The 9,438-nt window shown below is 41.6% G+C and overlaps 1 protein-coding gene across 1 annotated transcript in view; it reads left to right on the top strand.

The window, feature by feature from the left end:
- The first annotated feature begins 282 nt into the window (after positions 1 to 282).
- PCGF5 (polycomb group ring finger 5) overlaps positions 283 to 9,438 on the top strand; it is a 57,789-nt gene continuing 48,633 nt past the window's right edge. Inside the window, exon 1 of the mRNA XM_053983866.1 lies at positions 283 to 365. The gene's annotated coding sequence lies outside the window, so the exon portion shown is untranslated. The remainder of the gene's footprint in view (positions 366 to 9,438) is intronic.

Below are 9,438 nucleotides of genomic sequence, written 5' to 3'. Positions count from 1 at the left end.
GAGTCCCGCAGCCCGGCGGGGGCTCCACCGGCGGCCGAGCGGCGCCGGGGGCCCCTGGGGCGGCAGCGCCCGAGCCGGGCTGTGCCCCAGTTTGTGTCCAATCAGAGAGTGCAGCGCCTGCACCGGGCGGGCGGCAATGCGTAAACAAGCCCCGGGAACTCCTCCGCCCCCCGCGCTCCCCTCCGCGCCGCTCCCCGCGCCGCCCCGCAGCCGCCCCCGCCCGCTGACAAGTCCGGCGAGGCGCGTTCCCGCCGCTCCACCGCCCTCCCCTCCCCCGCCCGCCCGCCCAGCCGGCGCCGCCCGCGCTGCCACACGCACCCACTCCCGCACACGCCCGCGGGTGCCCGTGGCCTCTGCAGGGGAAGGTAAGGGGCCCGCCGGGGGCCGCCGGGCAGGCGGCGGCGAGGTGCGGATGCGTGCGGGGGGGATCATGTGTCATAACAAGTTGTTGAACGTGACATTGCTCTTGAACTGCGGCGGCAGCGGACGCCGGGCCGCCGCCGAGTAACTTTCTCCTCCAATTCGGCGCTGAGGAGGGAGCCGGCGGCGGCCGGGCAGGGCGGCGGGGCTGGAGCCGGCGGGGCTGGGAGCGCGGAACGCGCTCGGGAGAAGCTGCTGCCGTTCGCGATGCTTGCGGCTTCCTGGGGAGACGGCGCGCAGCGCGGCGGGGGACGAGCGAGGGCTCCGCGTCTGGCGCCTGCTGCGGGAGCCGCTGCCGCCCCGGCGAGGATTTTTCTAGCAAGGCGCCAGGGCGGGCAGTGAGCGAGGAGCGGGTGCCGGTCCGAGCATCTCCTCTCACGGGTAGTTATCCCCGCTGATGCTCCGTGGCGGTTTGGCTCGCTTCCGGCGTGATTAGCTCGGCTTATTATGTAAGATGTCACCGGAGGAGGAGAGGCACAAGCCCTCGGTGTGGCGGAGGGGGGAACGCACCGGTCCGCCCCGCCTTGCCCGCCCCAGGTACCGGAGCAGAGGGAGCAGCCCCGGCCCGGAGGGGACGGGAGCTCCCCTGCCCTCGCAGTCCGCCGCTGGAATACGGCTGCTCGTTTTACACGTGGGTTGGGTGTGTTCTCCAAACCTTGCCTTTGAGCAGAAACGTAACCTGTCCTGGTTCGTCTCCCATGTTTAATTGCTTCTCTTCTCTCTCAAAGAAAAAAATAAACATGTGAGCATAAAAAAGTTTAAGAACTTGATTTTTGCTTCCTTTATGTGCATATTTGGTAGATTAATATGATCTGGAGACGATTGAATGAATCATCAGTTCCCTGAAATAAAAGCAAGTGAATCATCTCACATACACACGCGCACAACTGTGAGGGAGCATAGTTGGTTCCGTAGATAGTGGAAGGTTGGTGTCAGTTTCTGACACGCAATGGGATGTCAGAAGTATAGACAAGCTCAGACGCCCAGCAGTTTCCTGCGGCTGGTTTGTGAACTGTGAAAGTTTTGCACCATTCAATTGCAGTTTTTCTGGCTCAGTGGTTAAATGGTAACCTCTTTCGGTTATCAACTTGTTACCCATTATTTTAGCCAAATAGGTAAAAGGGGGGGGGGGGGTGTAAGTGGTAAGAATTAAGTAACTGTGTTATTCAAAGTGTATTAATTTAAAATAAAATTTAAATAATAATACCTAAAAGTAGCATTGCACTAAGTCTGTACCCTGAAGCCAGAGACAGATCCCAGATGCTTTTAATCTGGGTTTTGTTTTGCTTAGTTTTTTTAATCAAAAATAGTCTCTGTTGAAGTAAAAAATACATAAATATGTATTTTTAAAAGCTAAGCCAGTTGATTTAATAAACATGTTGGAGTTGTACCTAGATAGACTTCTGTTCCTGGTCTTCTTGCCTGTTGGTGTTTAAAATGGGATAGAGTCTGGATCCTATATATAGTTGTCCTTTAATGCCAGCTTGCTTCCAAAGTGGATTTCTCATCCTCCATGGCTTTGGGATACATTCTTGTCTTCCTGTACAGAGGCAGAACTATGAATTTTACAAGATTGATTTTTCTTTTTTTTTTTTTTCTCGCCATACCTGCCGCTGTGAAGAAACAAAGTCACTGTTTCTAGCAGGGAGGTAGTGCTTCACATGTCCAGCCACCTGGATTTACAGTATAAACTGTGTGAAGGTCTTTGTGTGTCCTGCTAGCAAACGATTGTTTCCTGTGGCATCAGGTGTCCCTTATCTGTGTTTTGTGCCTGTGTTTGTACCTCTCATCATTCTCCACGTGGGAACGGAAGGGTTTACTTTGGGTGTTTGTCACTGTTGGGACAAAAGGACATGTTACCATTTTTGTTTGTCTAGAACTATGCACTGGCACCTCACAGTATTAATTAGAGGATTAGTGTGGGAAAAGTGTATTACTTCAGGGTTCATTGCGTGGATTTTAACATCTCCCTCTCAGAAATTCTGGAGTGTTAACCAAGTTAAGACTGCACATGACAGTGAAAGCACTTCAAGAGACAATCTCTTAGATATGCTGGGTGGTCAAGTTAACAATCAGGAAAAATACTGGTTTAGTTGTGCATTTCATTCAACAATCAAATAGCATTCATCCTTATTTATCCAATTTCCTTGAAAAGAAGATAAAAACATACACTGTGAGTGGCATTCTATGTGCCCAGACCTCAGCTGAAAGCAGTAAAGGAGATAATACTGGCAGTGGAGTTGCCACTCTGCTCTAACTGGTTTTCCCTGCTCTGGGAGCACTCTGGGATTTAAAGTGGAAATGAAAAATTCTATGTTTCACTTCTAAGCCTGCAGAATATGCAAAATAAAGTGAGATAAAATGTATTGGTTTAAAGTTGCTCCTCTGCAGCTCCATTTTTAGGACTGATAAGCAAGTTACTGTGGGATGCACAGAAGAACTTAGAGAAGAGTGGAGGGCAGTGCAGATAAAAGTGAAGTGTCTGAATTTTGTATCTTGATTTTTGCCAGGTTGGGGATACATAGGGATTGTTCCTATCATTACCTACTGATGGATATATATATATATAAATTATATATATATATATATAATTTACACTACCTTTTTTACAAAAAAGCTATCAAGTTATAATCTTTCTGTACTTTGAAAGACTGGTGCCAACAGCATCTTCATATGTTCTTCCAGCTATCTCAATTAGAACATCCCAGTGGGGAAAAAAAGAAAAATCCCAAAAGATTATTTCCGTTTTGCAGTTTTGGCTGTAAAGACCCTTTTTAGACCAGTGCAATGGTCCCAAGCAAAGTTTTGATCATTTCCTGTAGAAAGACATACTGCTGGTTTTGAAAAGGGGAATCCTTTCTTCAACTATTGAAAACTTTGCACCAAGTACACCTTAATTTGGGGTTGTTTGTTCCCCAAATCCTCAGTTAAAAAAACATTCATTGCAGTTATCTGGGAAAAAGTTTTATTTCTAATATTAGACTAAATATTTGAAAGATTAAGAAACAAAGTTGATTCTGTATCAGTGTTGTAGCTATCTCTTTTGAGTGATGGTGGGTAGTGCCTTAAACATTTCTTAAAATAAAGCATATTTTCCTGATTATTGTAGTTTTATCTTTAAGCTTTTCCAGTAGATGTAGTGCCGTGAAAAGTAACAGCTTGGCATGCTTTGAGACTGAAGCCTGTAATGAGCAGAGCAGGTGTAGCACTGGCAGCCAGTTCCATCAGGCTGTGACAAGACAGTGTCTTGTCTCAATGTGTGCCCATGGGAAAATCAAGTGTTGCTGTCCTCATCTGGATGATTGCTTATAAAACAAAAATTGTTAATTATCAAGTGTGGGCCACTTCTGGAATGAAAGATATGTAGTTTTATTTGAGCACTATGGTCTCAATAGCTGTCACTATTAGTTCTTACTTGTGAAACGAATAATTTTGACTGGTTACCTAAAGCTGAAACCATTTATTCAATTATTAATACTGAAATACATGCATATGTCAGTAGCTTTCCTAACAGCTAACCAAACTCTTAATTTATTACTGTGCATTGGTAATTTCATTCCTGTAATGGAATAATTTTGTTTGCCATTGGTTTATGTATGTTTTGACATTTGAAAGGAATTAAGAAAGTAGCCTGGCGATTTGCTATAATACTCCTATTTTCATGAAACATCTGACCAGGAAAAGACAAGAAAAGTTACTTTCCCAGAAGAGGTCAAAGATGAGAATAAGAGTTATTGGGAGGATCTTCACTTCCTTGAGATACTGTCGTGTCAGTGACTGGTTCATCCCAGAGAGCTTCATTGCTGTGGTCTCTAATGGTTCAAGAACTGCCTTCCCACAGCGAGTCTTCACTGGCAGTTGAGTTGGTGCTCGTTGTTTTAAAGAGGGCACACATGGAGATGGAGCAATGAGTGCTGAAGAACAGGTATCCACACTGCAGACAGGGGATGCCTTTGGTGGCTCCTTTGCTCAGCTTCAGTATAAGTTCTTACACAAGGAGGAAAACCACTTTGTGTTCCGTGGTAATTCTTATCAGAAAGAACCCTTCCCACATACAACATACCAGTGGAGAGGTAGCAAGGAATAGCAGTGAGACCTAAATTGTGAACAGTGATATTTTCCTGATTCGTGGCTATGATTCTCATTACATGTATGATATTGATGGCAGTGTTACATAATTACTTTCTGTCAGCTGAATCTGCAAGTACAGTCTGATACCAGCAGGGAGAGTCCTAGTTCATAATTGCTGTAAAATCACTCACATCCAGTTTGTTATTCCCATCTTTCAAACTCCACCCTACACACTTGTTTTGCTCACCTGTTATTGCAGCTTAGTTTTTTAAAAACAAGCTCTTGGGGAACGCCTTGTAATTCAGTCTGGCTTTTTGCATTTTGTTATATCCATTAAAGTCTTTGTGTATAAACAAAGCATCTTAAAGCAAGGGAATCTAAATTTTAAGTATTCTGGAGATAGATTTCAGTGCTGGTTACTACTAATCAGATCAGACAGAGAGAGAAATTCTCTATGCCACAAAAAAAGTAGTAGATCTTGAGATAAAAGTCTTGAGTGATTCTTAGAGAAGTGTCACCACTGATTATAGCAAATGTAATTATATTTATTTCCTTCCTTAAGAAGAAGAGTGGAATGTGTAAGAAACCAGACTCTTGATTAATTTCATAATGAAAACACAGTTCTTCTTTCAGATGAAAGATCATCTCTTAAATAGCCAATGTATGTATTGAATGAAGTTAAAGATGTTTCTTTCTTCCATGGTTTTATAAAATTGTTGTTTACTTTTTTGAAGAATCATCAGTACTAGTGGCAGAGACAGAAGATCCTTTATATGATATAAATGATATTTTGAGTAAGTATTCTTGTTGATTCTCGTTGTAGAATTTCCCTGCATACAAAGTGATTTTGAAGAGCTGCTTAATCAAACCAATATTTTGCAGCTTTCCATCTTAACTCTTTTGATATATCATAGATAAAGTAAATTTTTATGCTTTCATCCCAAATACATATTTACCAAAAGTACAAGTTTTGTTTTTTTTTTTGGTATGGATTGTGATCAGAGAATGCAAATAGATTTACTTGAAATGATATACTCAGTGACAGTTGGTGCCTTACAGAGCCAGAGTGTTTAAAATCTACTATTGATGTGTAACTCTTGTGTAGTTATTGCTGAAAATTTAAAATGTAAATTTACATGGGATTAGTCTCCAAATCAAAATTACCATTAATTGTAGAGAAGCTCTTTCAGTTTATTTATTGTGAAGCTGGGTGAAACCAGTGAGACTTGTAACAGAGGAGCTTTACTTTAACACCTGGCTTCTCCAGGTGTAATAGCTCTTAGTACATGCACTGGTACAATAGGGAAAACCACACAAACTGCTGGGCATACAAGCCCTTCTTCAGGTTTTGAATAATAGCAGCAAACAATGAACTAGGGCTGCAGTTCCAGAAGACATCTACAGTCTCTGCTTAGAACAAAGGAAGTGCTGCTGCTATGGCTTATGCTCTCTGAGCCCTGACAGTCATTAAATATCCAAATAAATTAGGGTTAACTAAGCCACCAAGAAACTAGGGAAAAGTTTTCTGCTGCTCTAGAGCGTTAAATGGACTTACAGATGGATTGACAAGCTCCAGAGTGGTGCTTCCCTTCTTTTTGGTGCAGCTGGTTGGTTAGCTGTTCATCTAACCGTAGGTTTAGGCCAAATTTGGAACAGTTGCTGTAAGTTTATTTCAGTTATGGCAATGAAATAGCTCATTTGATGAAAAGTGTGGTTGCCACTATCACCTATAAAAAAAAAGGGGGATATTAGTATGGTTAGAAATTCTGAGGTAGTGCTCTGTCCTGGGCAGAAAGAAAACAGTTCCCACTAGAACACTGGAGGCCTTAGCCTAGTGTCACCACACACTAGAGACAGTATCTCCAGTTAAGTCTATTATTTTTGCTATGCAGAAGATCTGTGAACCCTCATTTCCACATTTGACTTGGTGATCAGGACTAAGAAGTGGGGGATTCATTCTGACACTGAAAGTCTTGCTAATATGTGTGTAACATTGACAGAATAGCATAAATAGAACAACATAGATGAAGAAAACAGTTCTCTAGTATTTACTGAAGGTAATCTCTTGTCTTCCTTTCTTGGTTGCTTGCTAGGCTGCTGCACTAGCAGTGTGTTTGGGTCACATGGACAAAAGTTGCTGGAGCAAGTTTGGTGTTTTGTGGTTCTGGACTATGAGATACAAACTCTGCATCTGACTTCTTTCTTGGCAGAAGAGAACCCTCTCCACTCCTCCCATCTTGCTGTCTTACACCTAGATTTCTCAAGCATATCTGATAAATAAAGAACATTTGCAAACATCTGCCAAACATTGGACTTCTGGATTTACAGTTTCCATCTTTTGGAGTGAGTGGGTAATACGAGACAACCCTGACAGCTAATTTGCTGACTGAAATTTCTTATAAGGGATGATAGCTACTTACCATGTAATTTTTGCTAGATGTTTTCAGTGGAAGTGTCTTGACTCTCATGAATCAAAGGGGGAATCCATAAAAATACAAATAGTTTGAAACGTTATCTTTAGCTGATGGAAACTGCTGTAACTTAAGCTTCAGTTTATCTGCTTGACTTTATGCCAGTACTGAATATGCCTGTAGACAGAGTAACCACAAGTACTCCTTGTAGTAACTTCAGTTAAGTTACCATAGACCTTGCCTCGCATTGCTTATAAAATTGTCAATTAAATAATTCCAAGAGCAAGATTAGGGAGAAGTTGTAATTTTGCCAAGTGTAAAAATGTTTTTGGTAACCTTTTTATTAAGCCAGGATCTCAAATTTGATTTAATTATTGCCCTTGTATTCTAGATGTATTTTTTCCTGTCCTTGTGAAAACAGACGCATTTGATCTAAGTATAAGCCTTTGAAAAAAATAATCTATGTTTATATGTGTTCTTAGGTGAGGTTGGTGAGAGTTTGCCCATTACATTTTCCAAAGACAGTATCTGCAGCCAAGTCGTTGAGTAGAACTTTCCCTTTCTTTGTTCCTCCTTGAAAAGCAGAGAGAACAAGCAAAGAACCTCTCTTCACTTCAGTGCTTTCTGGCTTGGTATTGATTCTGTTTATTCACAAAGGTGAAATCTGTTTGACAGGTGCAGAAGTCAAACTGCTGACAGTTTAGTCTGCATGGAGCCATAGTAACTCAGCAGGATAATTCCTGTATTTTGGGAATGGTTAAGTATAAAAATTAAACTGTTCTAATATAGCTAAAGGGGCAAGATGTTAGGACATTTCTTATTTTAGGTTGTTGGTGTGACTGTAATTTATCCATTGTAGTGCTCCTCACTTCTGTTCTTAAAAGGCTTTCTCCCCAGCATCCCCTTATCACCTGCGGGCGAGTGTAGAATGGGCACAAGAGGAATGTTGCAGGAAGACAAAGGATAGTCAGCTCAGGGAAGTTGAATATTGCCTTGGAGGACTAGTATGTGCCTGTCTTGGATACTAAATTACTATTTTTTACTGGGTAGGTAATATAGGTCAAGGGTTCACAGATGGCCTTTCATTTTTAACAGTTGTGAGATACATGCAGCCAAATTTGCCCTTGTTTTGACATCATCAGTGCAATCAAAATTGTGTGGAACAGAGCTGCTTACTCAGTCCTGAGTGTCCTGAAAAGTTAAACCTTTGAACATCAGGTATATGGAAATAAAGAGTACTTGAAACAGTTTGGACCTAGACTTCTGTGTCTCCCTTTTCTGTATCTGTAAATTATGGCTTATGGTGTTGTCTTGTTGAATAGGGTGTGGAGACAATTCTTTTATTACTATTTGGGAAGTACTGAAATACTGGAGGAATGAGTGGGTATAGCTGTGTGTGATATCAAACACCTGGGAGTAAAATATGAAAAAAAGGCATAACTGTCTTTTATACTAATTTGTTTGGTAGTAAACACTATATTAAAACCAGTGCTGCAGTTCACATATGTGCAAAGGCACAGATTTTTTTCTCTGCAATTCTTTTGAAGTATGTAATTTTTACTGAAGTTATAATGATCTCAGCAGGCCCATTTAGGGATGGAATTCTGTTGAGTTTGTCTAAAGGAATATAATGAACAAATTGAGTTCAGGGAGAGACATTAGTCATACAGGTAGATTTTTCTATAACATGCTTGAGTGTGCTGCTTGGAAGTACAAAGGTGCTATTTTATTTCTTAAAGGAATTATGCATTGAGGTGCATCTGTGTAATTTTTAAGCAGATGTAAGCTCCTGCTGCCCAAGCTTGAAGAAACTGAGAAGATTTCTGCTTATGTTTAGTGTAATATAAAGACAGAGTATATTAGCTGCGGCTCAGTGCCATGGTAACACCATTAGGTGTTACCCTGAACAGAACCCTGACTAGAATATGGTTTCTAGTCAGCTTCCAACACAGACACATCTTGCTGCTAGTAGAACCATCTTGCAACTTTTCTTTCCTTTAAAACAAACAAGATTCATTAAAAGTACTTTATTAAAGAAAGCGTTCTTTAGGAAGCTGTGCTAGTGATCCTGTGGATGAGTTCTGAATATGGAATTTGCATGACGAAAGGCAGAGTTTAGGGAAGAACTAATGTAAGTTTAGGACAATAGAAGAAGCCCACAATACTTGAACCTGGACAGTGCAGAACCTTCTCTTATTCATCAGAGTGTGGGATGTTATTGATTGTGTTTATTGGAGTAGGTGAAATTTATATTGTTCACAGCAATAAACCCTCACATTCCTTGAAAGTGGCAATTGACAGTTAAGTGTTGATTCCTGTACTTTCCTATCAGTAAGAAAAGCATAAAGATAGCTGAGCATCCTCTATCGAGTAAAGCCTCAGAAGTTTGTTTTGCATGAGCTCTTTGTAGCTTAGAGTAGCTCTGACAGCTCAGTGTGGTGTTGCTGTAAGAGTGATAGAACATTGGCATTAGTGATTGTGACCATTTTTTCAGATACTGGACAGTGGTGTTGCATGAAGTGTTACATTGCATCTG

Source organism: Vidua macroura, chromosome 8, assembly GCF_024509145.1.
Source record: "Vidua macroura isolate BioBank_ID:100142 chromosome 8, ASM2450914v1, whole genome shotgun sequence".
NCBI lineage: Eukaryota > Metazoa > Chordata > Aves > Passeriformes > Viduidae > Vidua > Vidua macroura.
This window is presented reverse-complemented; position numbering and strand designations above follow the sequence as displayed.